Genomic DNA, 26212 nt, shown 5'->3' with positions numbered 1-26212 from the left:
ACCACAGTGGATGGCGGTCGGGGTAGAACAAGCCTTATCAGAGAAGTCTCTCATAAGTCTTCTTTCCAAGAAGGAGGTGATCCACGAAGTGGCTCCCTGGGAAAAGAGGGCATCATCCCTGAGATGCCTGCAGAGTGTCTTGTGGTCTACAAGATCAAAAGCTGCTGACATGTCAAGGAGCAGGAGCAGCGCTGGCTTGCCTTTGTCCATGATTTCAACTAACTGGTTTTTAAGAGAGAGCTGGGCCGACTCTGTTTCGTGGCGTGGGCGGAAGCCTGACTGTCTCTTGCCGAGGATATTGTTGGTTTCCAGAAACTGTTGAATTTGTACATAGGCAGCCTTATCCAAGATTTTGAGCAGAAATGGCACAGTAGTTATGGGTCTGTAGTTGTTTGGTAAATCTGGATCCAGGGAGGGTTTTTTGAGCAAGGGACAAACCCATGATTCTTTGAGTGTGGAGGGGACAATGCCAGATTCAAAGGAGGTGCTGATGAACGCTGTAAGGAATGGTGCTAGGGAGTCAGCGCAGTCTTTTACGAGGTTAGCAGGGCAGATATAACGTTTACAAAGAGATGGTTTGATTTTCTTCATGATGGCTAGGACTTCGGGCTCAGTGACGTTTCTGAAGCAGAAGAGCTTTTTTATTATTATTGATATTAGGCTTCAGGAAAGGTGTATTGGGTGAGCTAGCTTTAGGTAGTGCCTTGTAGTGTAAGTCGATTTTTTTTCTGGAGAGGTTGATTTTATTTAGCATGACAGACTGGATATTGGTGCACCAAGCTTTGTCTTTCACGGTTTCTTGGGTGTTGGTAGGAGGGGCTGCCAGTTCCTTGAATATAGCAAATAGCTCCTCAGAACCGGATTTTGCATTTGAGATTCTCGCGTTATAGGTTGATGCTTTAGCTATCTTGATGGATTTTTTGTATTGAGTGGCCAGAGTTTGGTAGGCCTCTAGCGTGGATTTGTGAGGGGATACCGCACAGTTGTGATCGACTATCCAATCTAGGATACAACCTTTAGTGTGCGTCAGGTCGGTGACTCTTTGGAGGAAACTCATTTCCTGGAGTGCTTTGGCCAGCGACTTGCTTTGTTTGTCTTTATTGTCATTGAAGCCGAGTGTGAAATCTCTTAGAAGGATTGTTTTTGTAGAGTTTATTAGGTTATCACCTAGCAGGTGCAGGAGATTGCTGTGGAAGTCAAGTAGTGGGCCTGGGGGATGGTAGATGATATAGAGGGTGATTGTATTGTTAGGTGAGAGGGAACATTTTGCAGAGAGGGTACCTGAGTTCTCACCTACTGAAGAGTTAATTTGTCTAATGGCAAGTGAGTCTTTAGCTATGAGGGCCACCTTTGCTAATTGTTCTGTCCTGCCGGAGGTTGGAGTAACCTGGTGGGAGGGCTAGACATATGGCTGGTCCTGATGCGCCATGTAGCCATGTTTCGGTGATGGCGAGTCTGTCCTGATCCAGGTCAATCTGGAGGTTGTGAATTTCCGTGGCATGATCAGGGAGCGAACGAGTGTTGATAAGGGCACATTGGAGTTGGGTAGGTGATGGTGCTACCACATTCCCTGTGTTAGGATGGGATGGTCTAGTGTCCTTGCAGGAGTTAGGTAGGGTAGTAGGGCTCTGTATAGGGGGAGGGAGGAGTTGTTGAGCTTACTGTTTCCTCATGATGTTAGGCTGAGTAGGCGGGCGGCATGCTCCCAGTAGCTTGTTTCTTGTTATGGTAGGTCTGGGGCGACATGGAATGAGTTGGTAGCGCCCTTTGGGGTCTTGTGAGCTTCCTGGGAGACCAGCTAACGGGTAGGGAGGGCTGTGAGTGTAGTTGGGCTTCAGGGCGTGTAGGACAAAAGGGGGTAGAAGAAGGAAGGTAGGAAAGGTGTAGGGGGGATTTGTTCCAGGTTGGGATTTTTATCCATTATGATGTGGGTAAGGCAGGATTTGGGTAGGCACAGTGGCAGTACAACACTAGTATGGGCGTCAATTTAGCAGGCAGGGCGCATGGGTACAATACAAACTGTTTGAGTACCCGGTGGGCAGGCAGGGGTGCACAGGTACAATATGAATAGGGTGTCAAAGCACAGATACAATACAACTGTTTGGGCACCAAGTGGGCAGGCAGGGGTGCACAGGTATAATACAGATTTAAATAGGGCGTCAAAGCACAGATACAATACAACAGTTTGGGCAACAGGTGGGCAGGCAGGGGTGCACAGGTACAATACAGATATGAATAGGGCGTCAAAGCACAGATATAATACAACTGTTTGGGCAACAGGTGGGCAGGCAGGGGTGCACAGGTATAATACAGATATGAATACGCCATCAAAGCACAGATACAATACAACTGTTTAGGCACCAGGTGGGCAGGCAGGGGTGCTAAGGTAAGAACAGGTCTAGTGTGGGCACTAGCTAGCAGATCATATGAGAACATTGGTAGTGCATATCACCAGTAGCAACCAAGTGACTGGTGAGGGGTTTCAAGTAAATCCGAAACTACTTTGCACTGTTCTTGACCACCTTCCACCCCTTCAGTGGGGAGAGTAGTGCAAATCTACTGCATTGGATGGCACAAAGTGTTAGGGGTATGCCGGAAAGTAGATAATCAGCACTGTGAGGGAAAGCATTAGTGGAGTGTCTGAGGGCGCTCGGGTCTATGGCTATGGGGTGCCGCAGGGCACGTTGCACATGCAGCTGTTAATGGGAGTGTGGTGTTGCGCCCTAGCTAAGCAGAGTTAAAGAGGGCGCAGGTGTCTATAGGAAGCTGATCCGTCAGAAACAATCAGCTGGTGTAGCAGATACAGATACAATATGAAATAGGCACATTTGTCCAGTACAATGTGCAGTGGCTACTGTAGATATCTTAGTGCATATGCATGGATGGTATCGCCATACAATGCCTTGGACAGGTAAGGGCAGTAGTCGGGTGCTTACCCAGAGGAAGGCAGTGGGTTTGATCAGAGGAGTCACGGACGGAGTTCTCGTGAGGGAGGGTGTTTCCGGATGATGTGGGCGGCGTGGGACTCGATCAGTTGATAGGCGTAGGAGACCTGGACGAGGCGCCAATGCCCAGAGGCAGCCAATCACAGCGTTATAGTGCTGTGTTAAGGGCACATAGTGCAGAATTTGCAGCGGCGGCCATCTTGGAATGTTGTAATCCTCATGGTTCCAAACAGGTAACTTGTGGCTAAAAAGGACCAGATACTCGCTTTCTTTCCTGGAGCTCAAAGGAAGGGATTCACTGTTATTGTGGATCGGGCTGCAGGCTTAACGCCACTTGCTTGCGGGGATCAGTTGGGACAGCTGAGCATGACTTTAAAAGCACACAGCCTCACCTCAGCCTGGGAGTAATGGGGGCACTGCTCCTCTGCAGTGTGGGCCCCAGATGACGAGCTCCTGCTCAGAGGGGTTGCTTGAGTGCTTCATCTGCATACATGGAGATCAGATGGTGCGTCCCTAGGACCGGTATGTCCTCTGTCGTGTATTCCTTCCACAAATATGTAGTAACTGGCTCCATTGCCAAAATGTATAGCAGTGGGGATAATGGGCAGCCCTGTCTCATGCCCTTCTCCAGCACCCAGGGTTTTGAACAAAGTGCTTGCTCGTCCTGACCCTCGCCACCAGATCTTTGTATATTATTTCCACCTACTTTAAGTAGTACGGGCCGAAGCCCAGCCTGCACATGGTGGCGGGTAGGCAGTCCCAGTTAATGGAATCAAAAGATTTTATGGGGTCCAAAGCTTCTATGGCGCACAGTGTATCCCAGGAGGCTGTGCTGTACATAATATGGTGTAATCGTCTCAGGTTCCAGGACATATTCCTACCCGGCACATATCCCGTTTGGTCGGGGTGCACTAGCATGTGTATTACCTTCTTCGGTCTATTGGCCAAAGTTGCTGTTATGATTTTGCTATCTTGGTTGAGCATAGACAAGGGTCTATATGAGCCGCAATCATGTGGCCTCTTATTGGGTTTCAGTAGGGGTACTATTATGGATTCTCTGAGGCTAAGCAGGAGGATACCAGAATCATATGCCTCTTTCAGAGCATTCAGAAGGTGGGGGGCCACTACAGTGGCAAACTCTTTATAGAACTCATTCGTCTGACCGTCTGAGCCCGGGGTTTTCCCTGTGGGTAGCGACCTTATGGTGTTTATCAATTCCTCTGCCGTGATCGGGGTGTCTAGGCCATGTACTGCCTCCTCGCTCAACCTAGGAAGAACTATTTCGTCCAAGGCCTCTTCAACAGTTACAGATGTGTGCGTGCGTGTATCTCGGTATAGACTATGGTTGAAATCATAAACAACTGCGTAGCTGCCCTCCTGGGTGTTACATGTGGTGCTGTGTTGTGTTTGTATTACGTAAATGGGTGTGCGTTGTTCTTCTTTTTTACATAGTCATGCAAGAACTCTACCTGGCTTATCCCTCCTCTGCGTGTTGCCTCTCTATGTATTTGGTATAGCTATGCTTGCCCAAGTGTTCCCAGCAGGTCAGGCATTGTTGCTGCAAAGCTGTTTTCTTTGCCTCCCTGTCCCCCTGGTTATCATGGGATTTTGTCAGTGCTTGCAGTGCGTCTTCAGTGGAGGACAATTCCCTACAAAGTCTGGATCGGATGCTGCCTGCCTTGGCAATTGTGTTGCCTCTAGTAACATTTTTTAAGGCCTCCCACAGGCTGCCCGAGCTGTTCATGCTGCCGTTATTATGCAGAAGGTAATGAAGATAATGCCATCTCTAATGTGATCCCTGAAAACTGTATCCTGTAGGGCCTCACTTCTCAGCTTCCATGTTGGGATAGGGGGCCTCGGGGTGCATACTGCCACTGCAGCATCAAGGGGACATGGTCAGAGAGTACCTTGCTCTTGTATTCTACAGTCATTGGGCTGTCCATCAGGTTATTCCCCACAAAGAAGTAGTCGAGCCTAGTTTGGACAGTGTGTGCGGAGGAGATGTGGGAGTAATGTCTAGCGTCCTCCAAATATCAATCATCTTGAATGACGTTAACAGTGTCTGTAGGGATCTGGCTGGTGGGGCTCGTCTCAGAATCTTAGAATCTGACCTGTCCATGTAAGGATTCATGACACAATGAAGGTCTCCCTGCATATAACATTACCGTTTCTGTATGGGCCCAAACTCGGAAACAAAGTCTGGAAGAAGGCTGCTGTGTTATGATTAGGTGCATATGCATAGGTGTCCACATTCTGTAAAAGTCCCTGTATAAGCACCAGTCTACCTTCGATGTCCGTTTTGAACTGGGTTACTTTAAAGGGCACAGTGAGTGCAATCCATGTCAGTACTCTGAGAGCATACACAGAGTACGTGGAGCCTATGATCCGTCCTCCCCATTTCCTGGCAAGTAGCTTTTGCTTTTCTGCCGTAAGATGGGTCTCCTATAGCAGGGCTATGGTGATGTGGTGTCTACGAAGATAAGAGTACACTCTGTTCCTTTTCACTTAATTGTTCAGGCCCTGTACATTGCAGGTCAAAAGTTGTATCCCTTTAGCTGCAATCAGACACTTTCAGCAGATGTGACATGTCGCTTAGCTCCTCCGACCATCTGTTCACATTACTCCCTGAGGAGTGCTCTATCTCCATTTAAATGTTCTGCAACATCATGTTAGGTACGGGCAACCCCCATTCCCTTCTAACTTCCCCAACATCTCTAACAACCATCGCCCAGCATAGTCGCTCATGCTCAGGCGTATCCTCTCTTTGCAACTGCCTTCGAGAGCTTGCCCCTAGGTTTGTGTGCAGTGGTCGGACGCTGAAACAAGCGCCCAATAAAAGAAAGGAAGAAAGAAAACTTTGTGGGTGGGTTCGTGGCAGCCGTAGAAGTCTCCCCGTTCGGATTTACAGGGAGAATTTGGGGTGTGGATCCTGCCACTTGGACAAACTAGGCAAAAAAAACTTTTAATCCAAAGGGGTATCGGTCACTGCAAGCTCCATCATTGAACCAGGGGACGAAGGATGTTCCACCGTGGTCTACTCATATGGTCCCTGGGCTTTCATCTACCACTCGATCATTCCGTCGTGATTGCGTCCACGTTCAAAGTGTCTTTGTGCTTAATAGGGGTGGCACTGTCCGCCATTCCTGGTTTGATCCTCTCCCTGTCAATCCTTTCTTGAGCATCATTGGGTGGTCAAAAAATAGGGCGCAGTTCTTATACAGGACTTTGAGGTGGGCAGGGTACATTAGCATGTACTTCAAGCTTGCATTGCGAAGTCTTGTTTTGGCCGATGCAAATTATGCTCTGCTTTTCTGGACTTGGAAGGTATAATCCGGGTACACTGCTAAGTTTGCAGACGCGCTTCGTATCATGTTTCTTTGCCTTGAGTAGGATATAATCTTCTGTCTCTATAATTCAGGACTTTTGCAATTATTGTTGGTGGAGGGGTTCCAGGTGGGGGTTTTCTGGTGAGGACCCTGTGCGACCTCTCTATTGTGAAACCCTATGAGAGGTTCCCTGGTCCAATGTCTTGCAAGAACAAGTTCTCGATATATATCGTGGCATCCGTACCTTCCTCCCCTTCAGGTAGGCTGACAATGCAGACATTGTTCCGTTAAGTTCTCCCTTCGACATCCTCTGCCCCGCTTTCTAGTAGGTTCACCTTTTGTTGCAAGATGTGGTTTTGGGTAGGATGTTCCTGTGTTGTCGCCGTATTTTCCATTAGTTGCGTTTCCACAACCGTAGTCCTCTTAGATAGCTTCCTAACGTCCTGACCCAGCAGTCCCACATCAATTATGACAGCTTCTATCTTGGAGCCTAGCAAGGCCTTCAGCTCTGCAATGGCAGTAGGATCTGGCTGTTTGCATCTCCCGTTTTCTTGGGCTTGTCACGTACCGTCACCACGCTGTGCATAGGCTTATGTGGCTGGATTGCGGTGCAGCTGTCGAGCGTTGACTGATTTGTCTTCGCTTTTGACGTCTTGGGAGGCATTCAGCTTATTGAACGCGGTATGATACCATGACTTAACATCAGACTTTGCAGCGGTGACTTTGATAATGGCGTTTTAGAAGTGTCATGAAGTAGCGATGCACCCCAATGTTCTCACTATAGCCACACTTCCACTGTCTTGTCTACGTTGTGTGGCGGGAAGGAAGGGTGCAAGCATGGAGTGCCCAGGGAATGCTCTCCCGCGGTGGAATCTGGTACGCTCCTAGCAAATCATCAAACAGGGGGTGCACGCCCCTGTTCCTTTTATTGTAGCTCAGTGCACGGGTATCAATGTCCCAGTGGGTGACTCTCTTGTCAATTGCAGTGGGAGGAGGTAAGGCTGGCAGGCAGGAGGCGCCTTACTTTGTGTAGCAGCTTACTTCTCATATTTGCCTTTCGCTTCTCGCCTGCGTCTGCGTCTGCTAGTTGCCCACATAGGTCTGCAGGCTTTGCATTAATGACAGGTGCTATATGTAAGCACACAGTGTTCTGCCCACCTTGTAGGGTCTGTGGCCGCAGAGACACCCACCTCACTGGTCAAGCTGTTGCCGTATTAAAAAGAGTCTCAGTGCTTCCTGGGGCTGCACTCCTTTCTTGTAGCAGAATGAGGTGGCTGAGGCTGTCACATGGCCAATGGCTAGGTATATTTCAGCAGCCCACTGTTTCTCTCCTCCCTCCGTCTGGAGATTGCCTATACCAGCCGTCTCCGGAGGTTTGCAGACTCTGCGTTAGTTGTAGTAGCGGTATTAAGGCTTGAAGTGTTCAGTGAGCCTTATAAGGGCTTTACACTCTCTTCCAACCTTGAGGGCGCATGTTGCACGAGTGGAATTGCTGGCACCGGAACGTCTATGTGCCCACCATTAGTGTTTCGCATTACGCGTCTTGCCTGCTCTCTTCACACTTGCGGGCGGCTGGCTCACCTTTATAGTTTGCCGTCTCTCACCAGCCAGCGTGTGCTCAAGAGACGAGCTCCTCCAGCATGCCCCCTGTGCAACCTGAGCCTTGTGGCAGCGACACATCCTCGTGCCTCCGGAGGGATCCGCGCTCCAATGTCACCGCCATTATAATCTCGCTCTCACAGCCCTGTTACAATTCCCGTCGGGCTCTGTCCCTCAGTCCAGTCTTTCCGGATTCCGCCTCAGATGTGAGGCTAATTCCTGCATGGCGAATGGTCCTTGCTCTGCTCTGCTGCAAGCATTGCTATATTCACTGTAGCTGTGCTCCGGTTGCCATTATGCTTTCTTGCCAGCAGCCCAACTCGCATTGCGTTTTGTCATAGTCCCGCAATAGATGTTAGCTTTCGGGGCCTGGCATCTGTTCTGCTAGCACTCCTATGGATTCTTATAGCCTCGTGGGTCCAATTAATGCAGTGCCTTTTGTTCGTCGGAAAGTGAAGGATCAGGCAGGAGCTCTCCCTCAAGCAGCCCTACACTATGGCTGCCAGGGACCTCCCGTAGAGTTGGCAGGCATATCAGGTCTTGTCTGACCATTCAAAGGGTGTAGCTCCCTGGCTTCCATCTCAGCAAGTCATCTGCTCGCTCATTCATTCTTTAGTGAAAACTTTATTTTTAGCGAGTCTGCAGTCAGATATTCGTTACTTAGGTACTTCATATTCAAGTCCCCACACAGAATGGTATGTACATTGTTCCATTTGCTTCGGGTTGTGTCAATCAAGTTGATAATACTTGACACAAAAACCTGCTCCTTCACTGTTGCTGGATTCATGTATACATTCATTAGTAATAAAGTCTTAGTTTGCCCATAGCCGATTTCTTCTAATTCCAAAATAAGCATTTGTACCCATGGGTTAGGTTTATGATGTTCCAGTATACAAATCCTTTTTCTCATCTTGATTAATGTCAATAGACCAGCATATGGTCTCCGCTTGGCTCCCATTTTTGCAGGATTTAAGCATATGAACCCCATCATACAAAGGCGGCATTCTTGCAAGCATAGTATGTCATAGATTTCCAAGTGAAGATCTTCACTTATGAGGAGATGCTGGAAGCCCCTTGTAATCCAGGATCCCAAGAGCATGGCATCTGGGGGCTTCCTGTCCTCACTCTATTCCCAGTTCTCGGTGGTAAGAGCTCCCGGCAGCCAGGCCCAATCAGTCATCTGTTTCCTCTCTGCTGGATCATCCTGGCATTCGTTCACTACTCTTTGTACTTGTCTTTGGGTTGAAAAAGTGATCCTCATGGACTTCTGGCCCTCTTCCCCAACTCTTTGGTTAACTTCTCCCAAGTCTTTTGTTTCCCTTATCTCATGTGGGAGCGACTTTTTCAATTTAATGTCGGCTACCTACTTTGAGTATCTCTTCTTTGGGGAGTTTTTTTCCTCCACTGAGGCAGATTTCGATTTTCATAGAATGAGGTCTACCTCTTTTAAATCAAATCCCAATGGCCATAATGTTTCAGCTGCCTCATGCAGCATCTTTTTAATCAAGCTAGATTTAAGGTACAGTATCACCCAGTCCGGCCTTGTCTCCTTCACAAATTCCACCACTCTAATGTCATCTGAAGTCAGGGTTCGAAGGGCAGGGATATGGTGTAATAATGTCATGGCATTTCTTCTATTTAAGATCAGTTCCTCCTTAGTTCTTAAAAATGGATTCCAGCAACAGCGTCATTTCCTCATCTAAGGCCTTCTTCTCTGGTGTTTGATGTTCATGCACCTCTTCAGATTTTTTGCGGAAGTTCGTGTTTCTTGTCCGATTTTCGGCTCTATGATTCTATTCTCCCCACTTCTTCCAATTCAATACACCCAGTATCGCTCACTTCTTCTGCTAATTCCCCCCTTTCAACAATGGTTCCAGTTGAATACACTGAGTAATTCATGATCCATTCCTCCGAAATGTCAGTACTTCTGTTGTTGACCTCTATTGGACCGATCCACCTCTAATCCTGCATGTTTTTACATTTCTTTTTCCCCACAACCCTTGCTAGTTTTTTTTACTTCCTTTCTTTGGGAGGGTTGAGCTGTTGCCGGCCGAGGTGGAGTTTAAAGATTTCAGATGAATTTCTTTGCGGCATTTGATCTTGGGGGGTCTTTGATCTGGTCTATTTTAGTTTTTTTTTGTAGTTAGATTCTTCACCTGGTCCATCACTTTCAAGCCTTTACCAAAGATTTATAGATTTCCTTTGCTTTTGATAATTAATTTTTCCTGGGTTGAGGCTCTGGCCTACCAAACTAGGGGAATCGAGAGAGCTCTACAGATTTTTGTTTGGGGACTCATTTGTCAGGGACCCCACTTCCTGTTGTAAACTTGTGGACGTACCTCCCCCGTTATCTGTGGATGGTTTCTCAGTGATCACCTTCAGGTTTCCCAATGCAGGTTCCTCGTGGGCTTTTGTCACTTCAGCGTTTAGGGGGATATTCTCTGCTCGCCCCTTTTTTCGTTTCCCTGGTCCAACTGTAGGAATCACTGGCTGCTGACTTTTTGGTATAATAGGTGCCTGCATAGCCCGCAGCCATTTTTGGGACTCTAGTATTGATTCCATGAGAGTTGTTTCATCCACCAGTTTGGCCCTCGCCTGATCACATAGACGGTTTTGCCATTGTTGAGACTGCTCTGCTTCTATATCAAGTCTTTCTTGTACAGCCGTAGTAAAGGACTCTAAATAGATCATCTTTGAATGGAAGATAGCCAACAGACTGTCTTGATCCTTATAATTCTCGTTAAGTGATTCATGCAGTTGCATAAAGTGGGCCAGGGAGATAGATATTGCTGACATTATGGACCCCTGTAGATACGCCACCAAATAGTAATTTCCCATGGTCTACGGTGGTGTGACTTTTGGTGAAAAGATTGGTCCATTCAAGGATGACTCTGATGAGCCAATAGATGGAGATTTAAAAATCCTTTGTTGCCTATCTTCTTTGGATGGGGAATTTTTATTTATTTTGTATAAAACATAAGACTATGTTTTATATATATATCACAAATGTGTGCATTTAGCAATACAGTGCACTGTTCAAAGTTTAATCAATACCAACAACAACAAAAAAATTGTTTTTACAAAGTCTTTGTTGGTCACACAAAAATCGATAAATCTTTTTGGGAAATCCCTCCCTTCATCAGGAGCTATTCTTGAAATCAATCTCTGTGCCTCAATTGCATTTTCTTTTTTTTTTCAAAACTTTATTTATACATTTAGGACCTTACAGAAGCAATAGAACATAATACCATACCTCAAATGTACAAGGTGATACTTATTCACCCATGATTTCCAAAATTAATCTTTAAGAAGTGAAGTAACAGAAGGGAACAGAATACAGGGAGTAATGCGACAGAAAGTAAAGGAAAGAAATAAAATGAAAAAGCAAGCACAAAAACGAAGTAAAATAAGAACCCTAGAACACGATCAAATATGTTAAGCGTAGAGATCATTAAATGCACCCCACATCCTCTCATATTTATCAAGTTGATCTTTTGCCTTAAAGGATATTTTCTCCTTCTTGGACAAAAGGGACAAATTCAGCAACCAGTCATCAATGTTAGGAGAGGTATCACTTTTCCGAAATTTAAAAATCTGGCCAGCAAAAGAGCTCTATATATTCAAAACATTTTACTTGTAGTCAAACCAATATTTGAAGGCAGTAAACCTAACACAGCAACAAGTGGATCTCTGGGTATAGAGAGAACCAGAACCAACTCCAACCTCTAAAAAACACCATCCCAGAATAATTGTGTTTTACCACAGAACCACAACATGTGGAGTGTAGTGCCCACCTCCCTATTACAGTTCCAACAACAGTCCACATTACTCAATTTACTCATTCTTTGTTGTGTATATCTCAAATCTAAATCCAGTTTGTATTTATCTGGACCTGCACATATGCGGCTCCAATCAATATCCAACAATGTGCAACCTAAATCCGAATCCCAATTCCCTCTACCACATTGCGATGGTAACTTAGATGCAGAGGGTGTAATCAATTTATACAGAGTGGATGCAGACAAGGGCACAGTCTTTGAGAGAACAAAAGTTGTAGGTGAGGCATGCATTGCAGCATTCAACGGCGAAAAAAGTACAACAAAAAGTTCCCGTAGAACATTATATCGACAAATTTCAGACGCTTTCAGCTTATACTTAAAGCGCAGAAACTCAAATTCAATCATATTCTGACCATCATAAACCTGTCCAATCTTCCAGATACAAACTCTCTGCCACGAGATCCATGACAAGACACGGTTATTTTGTTTCACTGCCTGGTTTCTCCATAAACTGGAATCTGCACACAATAAGTATTTATCTTCCCGAAACTCATTACCTTTAAGCCATTCCTTCACAAAGTGCTTTACAAAAGGCGGAGTGGTACCAACAGGCAATCTTTTATCCATGAACAAAAGAACATCCGGTGGGACAGGAGAAATAGATGCCTCCTCTATTTTGATCCAATCTGCACAAGTACTGCGATCAGACATCAACCAATGATGCAACGCACGTAGCGTAAATGCAGAATGATACCGCTTTATGTCGGGAAAACCAAAGCCGCCTAGCTTCACTGACTTATAACAAACATCTTTCGGGACTCTCGCTCTACTTCCTTCACCACACACAAACACTTATCCAAGGATTTATTGATGCTACCTAATACATTTTTTGAAAGCGGCAGAGGGAGCATGCTAAAAACATATAAACATTTCGGAAGAAGGGACATCTTAACTACGTTAACTTTCCCCCATAATGTTAGTTTTAACTTCTCCAATCTACGGCAAAGACTATCTACCTCTGCAACTTTCACACGGATATTATATGCAAGCAAGGACTCCACATCCTTATTTATATGAATACCCAAATATTTAAGACCCGAACCTGACCACATCTCCCGATCCACCTCGAACAACCCCCTATGACACGATACTGAAATCGGATAAATCAAAGTCTTTGCAACATTAACTTTATTTTGCCAGGAGCTCCGGATATGAACGCTCCGAGTTTGAGATTAGGACTAAGAGGTCATCTGCATACAAAAGTACTTTGGACACATATTCCCCAAACAGAATACCCATTATATTAGGATGATTCCTAAGCATAATGGCAAGCGGTTCAATAAATAAGTCGAACAATAGTGGAGATAAAGGACAACCTTGCATAGGTCCATTTATAATATGAAAGCACTCTGACCGACTGCCACTAACAATTACGGCTGCTTTTGCATCCCCATATAAGGCTCCAAAAAGTCTAAGAAAAACTGGCCCACAATTTATCTTAAGCAGAACCAGACGCAGAAAACCCCAACTCACTCTGTCAAATGCTTTCGCAACATCTACACTTATTGCTGCATATGCATCTGCAGAATTTCTTCTTAGATAAATTACATCAAGCAACTCTCGCAAATGATCACTACTATTCCTACCACTCACAAAGCCAGTTTGATTTTTGTGAACTAACTTTGGGAGCAGGCCATTTAATCTTCTGGCAAATATTTTCACCAGAATCTTCGCGTCCACATTTAAAAGCGAGATGGGTCGGTAGTTTCCACAATGTGAAGGATTCTTACCTTGTTTAGGAATAACCGTTATTAATGCAGTCTTCATTGAATCAGTAACCTGCTCATTATTCAGAATTTCTGTAAACAGTTTTACAAGAAAAGGGGACAGAATCTGGCTAAAGGTCTTGTAGAACTCTATTAAAAAATCCATCCAGGCCAGGGCCTTTACCTCTGGCCAATGTTTCAATTGAGCTCTAAATCTCCTCTACCGTTATTGTTGCATCTAGGCCTAACCTCTCCTGCTCATGAAGGCTCTGCATTTCTAATCCACTAAGAAAAGTATTAATGTCCACCTCCAAAATTGTCTCATTACCTCTGTATAAAGAGACGTAATATTGCCTGAATTCTTCACGAATTTCTGCATTCTTCCTCTTGACCATCCCCTTTTTATCCACAATAAAGAGCACTTGCCTATTGTTTTCTTTCTGCTGTATACGACTTGCTAATAATGCCCCTGACCGTTCACCTCTTTCCCAAAACGCCTGCCTCGAGTAAAACAATTGCGTTTCTGCCTTTTGATGAAGCTCACAATCTAAGACTTGCTTCGCGTGGGTCAAGGCCAACATATTTTCCGCACTCGGACGGGCACAGTATCGCACTTCACACGCCTTATACACATTCTCCAGACCAACCATAACCTTCTCTCGCTGACGTTTTCGATACGACGCAAAACCTATGAGTTTACCCCTCAATTTTGCCTTCAGCGCATCACAAACTACTGATAAACTGCTGACTGAGTGTAAGTTATACTCCAGAAACAGTGATATTTCTGTTTCTATGTATTTGACAAATTCAGCGTCCAAAAGTAACTGTATATTCAAACGCCACTGCCTCTTGGACGGTGAACCACAAACAGCTTCGTCCAACGGCAACATAATTGGAGCATGATCAGAAATTATCACATCTCCAATTGAAGCAGCACAAATGTCTCCACAAATACTTCTACTAACAAGGAAAAATCAATACGGGAAGATGTACCATGCGCCATTGAATGGAAAGAATATTTTCTGCTGTCTACATTAAGATCTCGCCAAATGTCATGGATATCCCATTTATCTAATAATCTTAGAAGACCTCTCCTCGCTTTCAAATCCACCTAGGAATTAACCTGAGTAGTCTTATCCTTTTCCACATTCATTGTGGTATTAAAATCACCACCAACTATAATATCAGCACAATCAAGCTGCTCTAACACGTCATCCATAAAGAAAACATCCTGATTCACATTGGGCGCATAAACATTCACACTAGCCATGCATCTATTCTCAATGTGTAATTTTAATGCAACATTCCTCCCTTCTGGATCTATGCATGCAGTATTCGTTCTATATCTTAAGCCCCTTTTCAAAAGAATAGATACTCCCCGGGAGTTACTTGCAAAATAACTCAAAAACTCTTTTACATACAAGCCATTCAAAATTAACCCCACTTGATCTCCACTCAAATGGGTTTCCTGTAGAAATACTACATGAGGCCTTCGCCTAACTATCATTTTTTTTTTTTTAAATTTTCTTTATTGGCATTTTTAAACAAAACAAACAAACAATAAGGCCGGGCACCGACCGAAATGTGAGAACTGCCCCTCCCCCGCCAGCTCCCACCCCTCCTGTTGTACTAAATAATGTCATTACACCAAAGCAATTATCCATGCAGCGCAGCCCCCGAGGTTTCGGCGTTGTGTGTCGGGCTGGCATTTGAGTCTTGTGTTGGAGATGGATGTTGTGAGTCCAAAACATCTGTTGTTGAAAGCAAGTATGCGATGTACGGACTCCAGATGTCCGGAGGGCGTGCGTGCAGTGGTAAGGTCTTGATGAAGTCGGTTTCTATATCTTGACAGAATGTTATGTCTTTCAGCCAGAGCTGTATACTTGGGGGGGTCCCCTGCCCCAATTGTATGCGACTCTTCTTCGCGCTAGGACCAGCAGTAGGTCCGTTAGCTTTCTGACTAAATTTGGCAGTGGTTGAGTCAGGCCTAGGATTGCTATTTTTGCCTCAAAACCGAGATCTGCTCCTATTATTGCCGAGGTTTTTTCGAGTACTGCTTTCCAGAAGGTGGCTACTGGAGGACAGGACCATGCCAGGTGGAGAAAGTCCGCTGCGGGCGCCCTGCATCTGCTTCACTCTGCTGAAATGGAGTCTCTTTGGGCATGTAGTTTTGCCTGTGTGTGGTATGTTTGATGGAGGAAGTTAAAGTGAATCAGTTTGAACCTCGGATTGATCGCTACCTTTTGGGTAAGTTTTAGCATGTAGGCCTATTCCTCTTCTGGGATTGTGCTTTCTAGTGCTTTTTCCCATCTCCTTTTGGCACTCAAGCAGGGTGGGTTTGGTTCGCTAAGGAGGGCCTTGTAGATGTTTGTTACCAGGCGCCCATCTCCTTGAGCTTGGATTGTGTTATGGAGAAGTGGCCAAACTGGTGGTTGTTGCGGAAAGCATGGTCCTTGACCTCATCTGGGCTGGCAAGGAAGCGAGAGTCGCTTACACTACACTAACTCTGCCGACACGGCAAGGAGGAATGGCTCTCCCGGAGCTGGAACGCTACTATTGGGCAGCCCAAGCTCAATATCTCAGTCAATGGTACGCGTCGCAGTTCATAAGACCTCATGTCCAGATAGAGAGGGCACTGGCAACACCGGATCTCCTCCGCTCCATAATTGTTGGCCAATTCCCTGTCGCTCAATCATCAATGAACCCTGTCGCCACCACATATTCAATTTGGAGAAAAATTGCTAAGGAAAACAACGTCACGAACAGATTCTCTCCTCTTCTCCCAATTAAACACATCCCGGGAATCCCCATCACGACTGAAAAAGTATTCCTGCTCTGGTCGGAAAAACTACAGATCATTTTCACTAATGATACTCTGCCCCAGAGAGTGAGTGGTAGGGATTTCCACCTGTCGATTTTGGATTGGATGGTGTCTACCGTGGCGTCATAGTTGTCACGTATGATCTCCTCATTCAGTCGGGACATGTGTATGCCGAGGTACCTCACGTACCTCGGCATACACATGCCGAGGTACCTCACGTTGCCACTGGAAGCCAAAATCGGCAGCGAATTCGGTGGTAGCGGCGGTAAGTGGAAAAATGACTGATTTACTGTTATTGATTTTACTGCTCTCATTGCCGGGTTCAAATTCTCATCTGCGTTCCGTAGGAACAAGGCTGTGTCATCTGCATACAGAGAAATGATCATCTTGTGTGGGCCGAATGAGAGGCCTCTGTGGAGGTGATGCATACGAATGTTGGAGGCTAGGGGTTCCATTACTAAAGCAAACAAGAGTGCGGAGAGTGGACAGCCCTGCCTAGTTCCCTTTCTCAAGTGGATGTCGGCAGAGCGAAGACCACCCAATATGATGTTAGATGTTGGCTTTTTGTAGAGAAGTGAGATCAGGTGTAGAAAGTGTTAGCCTAACCTCATCCTTTCCAGGACTGTGAAGAGAAAGGGCCATTCGACCGAGTCGAATGCTTTCTCAGCGTCCAGTAGCACTGCCACTGCCTGACAATCTGGTTCGAGGGCCTCCATTGCTCCGAACAGTCTTCTTATCCCATATGAGGTGTTCCTCCCAGGGACGAAACCAGCCTGGTCGGCCAGCCCCATGGCGGGCAGGAGGGGTAATAGCCTCTTGGTTAGGATTTTTGCAAAAATGTTATTGTCGAGATTTATCAGTGAAATTGGTCTGTACAAGCCGCATTCATTTGGGTCTTTGCCGGTTTTATGCAGAAGGATTATGTTGGCCATATACAGTGTTGGCGGTAGTTGGTCATTGGTCTCGTCGTAGACCTTCAGGAGCAGTGGGGCAAGGAGATCTGCGTAGTGCTTGTAGAATTCGCCGGACAGGCCATCCGGACCCGGTGCTTTTGAATTAGGCAGTTCCTTGATGACCTCGAGGATCTCTTCAGTGGTTCTCTGAGCTCTGAGTCGACCCAATATAGTTCCACTTCGTCTAAATATCATGGTAGCTCTGCTGGGCCAACGGAGTAGTTTGAGTCATACAGATCCTGATAAAATCTGTGAAATGCTTCGACGATGTCGATTTCCAAGTGGATGGTATTGCCTGTGTGGTCTATCACTGAATCGATCGATGTAGGTTTTCTGTCGGCAGCTATGAGCCTCGCAAGGAGAGCTCCGGGTTGCTGTCCCTCTCCATACTGACAGATTTTACGGTGCCTGTCTAGAAATCTCACTTCTCTTTCGGCTGCGTTTCGGAACAATTCCAATTCCTTCTTGATTTCCGCTAGAGACTGTGGATTGTTGTCTGATAGGAGAACGCCCTCGAGATCTTTGAGTCGGGGTTCACTGGCATTCAGTTCCCTTCGTAATAGTTTTAAGATTCCGCATTCTTTTGTTATGCAGACCCTTCTGAAGAAACACTTCAGAGTCTCCCACAGTATCCCGGCTGAGGACACCGATCCTTGGTTGATGTCTAGGAAAGTTTCAAATTCTTTTCGGAGTTCTTCTGCAAATACAGTGTCCTGCAACGCTCTGGGTTTGAATCTCAAGTGAGGCATACTTTTGATTGCTTGTGCAGTGTTGCATTCTAGGGACACCATGGAGTGATCCGACAAGGATCTCGGTAGAATGTGGCAATCGCCCCATTGCAGGCGGCTATGGGTGGACACAAGAAGATAGTCTATTCTTGAGCTAGTATTATGAACCCAGGAGTGAAAAGTAAAGTCTTGGGTGTTTGGGTTTTTGTGCCTCCAGATATCAACAAGGTCATAGGCCTTACAAATTTCAGTGATTTGTAGGCTCCCTTTCGATGGGCAGCCGTCGTATTGTGCGATTTACCTTTGGCTGAGTTAAGAGTTGTGTTGAAGTCACCGCCCCATATGATTGTGGACTGCCTGGTCGTGCTTAGTTGGGTCATAACACAGTCGAAGTTGCCGGGGCTGTCGGTATTTGGGCCGTATGAGTTCACTAGGGTGATTTCTTCTCCATCAAGTGTTCCATGTATCAGGAGTGATCTGCCCTCCGTGTCTTTTTTTTGGGAGATCAGTCTGAAGTTAGTTGCTTTGTTGATTAGGATAGCCACTCCTCTGGCGTACGATGAGAAAGAGGCGAAATAGCGATGGCAGCCCCAGTCTTTTGCCCAGGGGTGTTCGGTTGTCGGACGTAAGTGGGTTTCTTGAATAAGCTCTACGTCAATTTTGTATCGGCGTAGGTACATTTTTCTCAATTTCGCTGGCTGGTTTCCACCTTTGATGTTCCACGTAGCTACGTTGAAGACGCTGTCTTTTTTTTTCTTTGTGCGTGCAATTTCGTGCGGTTAGCAGCTGGAGGGTGGTGATGGTGGGCCTTGGCGTGGTGGTGTGGGGCGAGGTGTGGTCCCCTCGTGGGTGGTGCATACGGGGTGCCTCGAGATCGGTAAAACCTGTTAACTCCCAACTTGTGTAGAATGCCCTCCCATTTCTCGCGAGCAACCCCCAACTTGCTTGACGTGTTTTCCCTTTCTTCTAACGTGTAACTTATAAACTTGAACATTGCTGTGCTAGAGGCACTTGGATCTTCCCAAGTCGCGTGGCCTTGGGGGTGGTTATACCCCCTAATTTGTGTTCCAGTGGTTTTTTCTTTCATGCTGAGCTGCGTTTTGTTGCCTCTGTTTACCTATGGTGGATTTCTCTGGGCCCTTTCTCTTTGAGCTCGTGCTTGGTTATTCTCGGGTGGACCACAGCCTGCCTGATCAAGGTATGCACTTGCTTCTTCGGGGTGTTAGAACTGATATAATATTGTTTCGTCCTCATTGTATATGTTGGCCTATGACCAGTCGCTTTGCGAGAAAATCCGTATTACAAGGTCGTGACCTCAAGTGAATCAAGCCTCCATTTTAGGTTAAAGCCGCCATTTTAGTTTATTGTATAAAGTCACTCTGTAGTCTAAAATGGCCGTCTCGTGTGCTCTTGTTCTTGCCTTAACCTCTTCAACCTCTGTAGGAGAGTTAATGTCCAACCTGCCTTCAGGCTATATGTTAGGGTCATGTAGACCTTGTCCTTTGTTGACCTCGGGATCAGGGGATTACTTGAATCGGCATTGTTAACCTACAAGCATACAAGAACAATAACGCTATCCAAATATGACATGCGAAACATTTGTTTGATCTGTATTAAAGCAATGTGTAAAGAGTGTAACGTTAAACTAGAGAATAATAATGTTTGTTAGTGAATGAATTAAAAAGTAAACCGCATGCACGAGATATGTAAATTAGGAACGAACCTGGCGCGACCCTAGCCCAGTACATGATTAACTTGCAGGAGGCTGGACATCATTATAATAAACTGTATAAATACGCTGATGTCCAGCTAGCAAATCCTGCTCACTGCTCACATTGAATCCTGCTGGTGGTTTCTGTGATGTATTGATGGCCAAATAGCTATTTGTGTACTTTGTTTTATAACTGTTCAGTTTTGTAATAAAGATTCTGGGAATCTTTACAAGCCCCTGTCGGTGTATTTTCCTTTGCATGGTGTAAAAGCCTTAATATTGTATTTTTCTGATTCCACAGGGGAACTGGAAGAACTGGGTCTTTCCCTGGTTTTGTACTCTTAGTTGGGCAGGGAACAGCATCGAGTAAGGAATTTGATTTGTGCGGAGTCTCTGTTTGATGTTTGTGAAGGACCTCAGTTGTGCCTGGACGGCTGGTGAGAAGTCCGGGTTAAAGTGAACAGTGTTGCCGTCATGTTGTATCCCGCCTTTCTCTCTAGCCATTCGAAGTATCGCATCTCTGTCCTTGTAGTTAAGTCATTTTGCAATTATTGGTCGAGGTGGTGCTCCGGGAACGGGTTTTGACGTCGGTATTCTATGGGCTCTCTCGATGACGAATAGGTGCAACAGTGTTTCTGGTCCAAAGAGGGATTTACACATTTCTTCTACGTAGTCCTCCATTTTGCCCTGCAGTTGCTTCTCTCTTACCCCGACTATCCGGATGTTATTCCTTCTGGAGCGTCCTTCGAGGTCTTCGTTGTGTGCATTAGCTATTTTCATTTGGGCCTCAAGGGACGACACTCTGGTGGTTAAGGATGGTACTCCATTGTCGAGGTTGGAGATTCGTTGCTCTGCTTCGCCCAGGCGCTCATTGTGGGTGTCCAGTCGGTGTTGCACTTGATCAACTTTGGAGGAGAGGTCATCTAATTTGTTATCTAAGTTGTTGATTATGGATTTCAATTTCAGGAGAAGTGCTCTGATGTCTAGCGGTTGGGGGTCGTTATCGTCCTGGCCTGACATGCTTGGTGGGGATTCTGGTTAGCTGTTATGTCTAGGTGTCTTAGCTGAGATGCTGGCTTCAAAATTCAGTTTACAGTGTGAATTGTCGGATTTCCCCATTGCGGAATCGTGTGAGCAGTGTTGTTGGTCGCTCAGTTGTGGGATCCAGGTGGTGGTTGGTGCGGGGTGTTGGATTTTTGGGAGTCTGTGCTGTCTGATGGGGTCCCTGCGCCCCTGGGAGTGTTTGTAAGTCGCTTTATTACCTTGTGAAACTGGCTCGCGCCAGGCTCTCCGCCTCCAACAGGTAATTCAATTAGCGCCAGGAGCGCCGGAACGCCACCACTCTGTTCGGGTTTTGGCGTGTCGCCGTTTTGCGTGGAGGCTGCTGTTCAGTCTTGAGGGGCCTATGGCTGTTTGATGCAGGGGTGTGATTTAACTTCTAATGGCAGTTAGCTTAGCTTGTGTTGCTATGGAGTGGTCAGGGTATTATTACTGTTGCCCCTGTGCTGCCGAGGTAAGGTCCTTCGCCAGGTGGTGATGGGCTGTTTATTGGGGACAGCTCGGGAAGGCTTGGGGGTGCTAATGGGGCGTGCGATTGGGCCGAAGGCAGAGATGCTCTTGAACTTTCGCTGAGCGTGCCCTACAAGTTCTGCCCCCCCTGCCTGCGCTGTACCTGGAGGTCCTGTCCGGACCCCGTTCCGCCGCGTGTGTACTGCCGCTATGCCCTCGGGATGTTGCCGATCAGTGAACCGGAGGGGTTCCTGCAGTCTCTCCCTGGGGCCCTGCGGAGCCGCGCGCCCCCAGCCGCCGGGTGCCGCTGCAATGTTGGTGAGCTGTGGGCGTCCGGGATCGATGGGACCCTCCGAGGGGAGGGCTTGCGGAGCCCTCCCGGGGCCCGGCCGCTCCACCAGGAACCAGCTCCCGTTGTTGCCAGGGGTGGGGCCAGGGCACGTCCGCGGCTCCTGGGGCCGATGAGGACCCCTTCAGTCCTCCTTTGTTTGCAGGCTCGACAGAGCCGCCGGAGCTCCGCTGCAGAACGGGGGTGGGCCCTCGGGTCTCCTCAGCCACTCAAGGGCACCGCAATGCGGCGAGCAGGTTATAAACAGCCTGGGCCTCCGGAATCAGCCGCTGTTCGGGCAGTTTTCTTCACAGCGCTTTTGTAGTAGTGTCGGTGGTTATTTTAGGAAGTCGAACCACCGGAACATGCAGGATTGGTAAGGATTTTTAGTAGGCCGTGCGGGAGATCACAGAGGAGCGGCCATCTTGTTCGGGTCTCTAGCGCCCTCTCTCGCCTACCTATCATTGATAATATCTCCCGCCGCTTAACAGAATTATTAATGCCCTTAACATTCCAACTCATAAATGATAAATTTGCTGACATCATTCTGGATGAATCAGATTCGCAGTGCGAAATAAGCCGCACCTTTTGTCAACCTTTTCCAACATTGGACGCATCCATCTTCTTATATTATGCACTCCCCCGCCTCCTATTCCTTTCTCTCCCTTCCTTTAGTTTTGCCAAATAGTGACATTTAATGGCGGTGCACCCAAGGATCTCCACAATCAAATTGCATTCTAGGAAAACAAATAAAAATGTAAGTCTTTTAACTTGAAACCAAAAGCAAAAAGAATAAAGGTAAGGAAACAAAACAAAAAAGAGCGTATGTATAGAAATATTTAACATTCAAAACAAAATTGAGCTTATATATTCGCTCAGTATTAACCATGAATAGAACTAACATAAATTCCACAACAATGAAACTGCAATGACCCTACAACCTTTTATAGATGCTAGTCACCAGCAGTCTAACAAACCGAGACCTAACAAACGAATCCTTAATATTTTGCACTCTATATGTAAAATAAGGGCTGATAAAAAAAAAATATCTAGTCTACATTCAGCCTAAGTGATATACACCTGGAAGATCACTATTCTGAAGCAGTGTTCCTATACACATTCACCCCTTTTCTCACCACACACCCATATCCTCACACCTACACCATTTATCCTATACTCAGCCACCATGCCAAGCAATTCAATTTTCATTATTCCACGCAACTGCCATCACAAAATACATGGATATTTAGCAACCCTGCACACTATTATAACCCAACAGTCAAACAATAACATTTAATGGATTTCACCCCTTTCACAAATCTCAGAGCTACCATAACTATTTAACAAAACACCATACATGAGAGCGCATTTAGTGAACACATCTTATTTATTTTTTTAGCCAACACTGAGTTCGTTTAAAGCAAGACAAATAAATAAATCATTAAAATAATCTGCCGTGGCTATTTGAACTCACAGACACGAATATAGTTATCTGTCAAGGCATCAACTTAGAAAATAGAGCTTCCCTATTATTTTTCAGTCACAATTAGCCAAAATAGAACCACAAGGCAGCCAAGATCTTTCCCAGCAACACTAAATGAAGACCATTACATGCTATGGTTCAGACACATACATAAGCACAGACATCCACATCTATTGCTAAAAGCCGTAAGAGTATAAGAACAGGTTGTCCTACAAAACACGGACATCACTTCACTTCACTTTGAAAGCTACGTAAACTCAATAACTCTCTGTGCGCAATATTACTAACAAACTTAAAGTATAGGGTGCAGATTCCTGCCAAAGGAGACACAGCCGGGAAGATGACAACTATTCTCTCAGCTTCATATACCCCTTAACATGCTTTAAACATATTCCAAATCTTTATTCCCCCTACAAAACCACATGTCAGGCTTTTGCTCTTTAATTTGATATATGAACTGTGCATGACATTACATCAAATCAGCACTCTATCAAACCGGATCCAGTCATGTGCACCGTCACTGACAGGGCTCTGAACTGCCCAGTCTACCTGCTATCTCTGTGATGCTTTCATTAGAGCAACTGGAACGATTGGACTGTACACTTTACCTGGCAGTAAAAAGCACAAGTTGCAGGTAGCCCAGGCGTTCTGTAATGTCATCACAAGCACCATTATTATTAATGTTCTCTTGGTGCCAAGTGCAAGAATGGCAGGTCAGCTGACCTCTCAGTCAGAAGAAGACCATCTTCACTGCCTAGCCAGTTCCTCTGGAAAGCCATTCACTGGTGCGCCAATAAGTTACCGGATTTTGTGTGGGCATTATTTTTCAGTTGGCAACCACCGAAGTACATTAATGCATTTAATACTTCAGAATAACACATGCTTCATAAAGTCACACAGCCGCCTTGCATTCTCTGAGTGTGCTCAGCCTTTTATTTCAGGGTCCAAAGGCACTCGTCAGTGAAACAATCAGGCTAAGAGTTACAGTGACAGAATCTTTAATTCGACACATTTTGCATTCTCACAGATGAAACACGCTATCAAACATGAGCTTCTCACATTTCCTGTGAAATTTAAAACCAACCATTAAAATGGAAATACTTTTGCATGTGGAATTTTGAAGTTACATCTGCTAGAGTATAGAGAGAGAAACTCTCTCCTTGTATTCTGATTTATTCTTCTACTGTCTTCCATTTCCATTTTGACTTGTAAGGTACCGACTGTTAGTTTGAGTGGTTTGGGATGTATTTGCTCTCTTACGCCTGGATCGTTTTTGAGATAGTTCAGAGAAAGTAGTAGGAGAAGGCAGCAGGCCGAATAGACCACTTTGGTTTCGACAATCCAGACTTTCTTTAATAGCTGCTATGTTTTTTGATAGCTGCAGTGCTAGGGTCGAGGTAGACAGTTCTATGCTCTTTGAACCTTTAGAAGGGTCTATTTCGGGATCTTTTGCACCTCCATGAATTTGCCGCTCTGTGTTTGAGACAGCTCAGTTACTCTATTGTTTTTTAAGGATAGAATATCAGCCCCTACTGAGTTGTCCTGGGTTCCCAATCCGAGTTGTATGACCTTCTTAGGTGGTGGCGCACTTATGCTATTTCTTCATGTTTCATTGCTCAGGAAGTCCCCCTAGCACTGTTGGGGTCATTAGGGGTGCTCTTTTCATTAATTTCCTGCAATTGGCCTTGGGGCGGACTAAAGACTTCTTCTTCGGCTTGTAGCATTTCTTGGTCAGTTATGTCCAATTGTCCCTGCATAGGTTTGCCTCTTAAAGCCTGTGTGTTTTCTTGAGCTCTTGAGTGCTAGGCGATTCAGGGGTTTCTACACGTTTCCTTCTCTCATCTTCCATTTGCCCCAAATGTAGGTTAGGGTCCTGTTCCGATTCTGATATCCATCTTGCGCAGGTCGTTCATTGCAGTTTGAGTTGGCATTGAATGCGCAAACTTATTATGCGATTGTAGCTTGACTCTGTTTTATTGAAGATGCCTGCGCGGTGAGGCTAATTGCAGTAATACAGCTGGAAGCTCAACTGGCCAGCTGACAAGCGCTTCTACTAAAAATGATTTGAGGCAGGTATATGCTAGGGGGATGTTGCAATATGAATCCTGAGGGATGGGCAGGGGTTTCTGGCTCCAAGGCTTGAGGCCCGCAGTCACCAGCAGTCGCCCAGTCGTCAGAATCTCCGCCTAGGTAATTAGGAGAGGGTAGTGTGTTGAGGGCTTATAGGGTGAACCCTATAAGTGTTGTCAGTTTTGTTAGAGTTTTCTGGCTCAAAGGCCTGTGGCCTGCAGTCACCAGCAGTTGTCAAACCACCTACTGCCACTACAACTGCAACTGTTTTCTCCAATTTCTCTGATTCCTCTGACCTGGGAGTTGGTAAGTGTCTATTAACCTTTATCTAGTTCGCAGATTTTCCGTAACTTTCAAACTCTCACGAGTTGCTATGGTGTTATGTTGTGATTCCCTCACCTCAGCACTGGTGGCAGGATTTATCCCTCTTTAGTACTTCGTAGCAGGGAGTGGCGGTCCGCTCACAATCCGAGCATCAGCGAAGTTTAATTATTATTAGTTATAGCCCTTTGTTCACCTCGTAGCCCACAACCGCTGCTGTTGTTTTCAGGCAATGCCGTCGGAAAGGTAGGTGCGGTCAGAGGGAGAGCAACGAGCAAAAAGCATCCGGCTCGAGCACGGCTAAACACAGCTCGGGCTAGCATGTACAATCAAAAATAGGAGGGCAAAAGTGGAGGGAACAGCTCACCAAACTCTGATGCAACAGATTTTCTCCTTTGCTTTTTCTTCCCGAGTTTTTGCTCTTCACTTTTGGCTTGTGCTGTCCATTCACAATCACCCCCAAGATGGCCTCTTTGGGGAGCACTGAGTCTGTGGCATCCGGGAAGCCTTGCAGGGGCTGCTACTCACTCGGGTAGCATGGGGTTGAATAGCAGGGTTCGCCTCCAAACGAATAAACGACAATGTTAGCACAATGTTGGCACCTTAAATGTTGTTCACCAATGTTATTTTCAACATTCACCTTGGTATTCTCTCCTTTTAAACATGGGCTCAGCACCTTTGCTCGAGCAAACTTTGCTAACATGTTGTTCCCGTGACAATATTCTCTCTGCGTTTCTTGTATTATTTCCCCAAAGCTAGTGGGGTAGACACCTTTCCAGAAATAGATTTTGGGAGACTGGACCCAGCTGATCATGCTGATGCATCTTACAGAAGATTAATGTCCAGTTTAGTGGAATTCCTGGGATGGAGCAA

The sequence above is a fragment of the Ambystoma mexicanum genome, chromosome 11 (genome assembly GCF_040938575.1).
Source record: "Ambystoma mexicanum isolate Mex_15411 chromosome 11, UKY_AmexF1_1, whole genome shotgun sequence".
Lineage (NCBI taxonomy): Eukaryota > Metazoa > Chordata > Amphibia > Caudata > Ambystomatidae > Ambystoma > Ambystoma mexicanum.
This window is presented reverse-complemented; position numbering follows the sequence as displayed.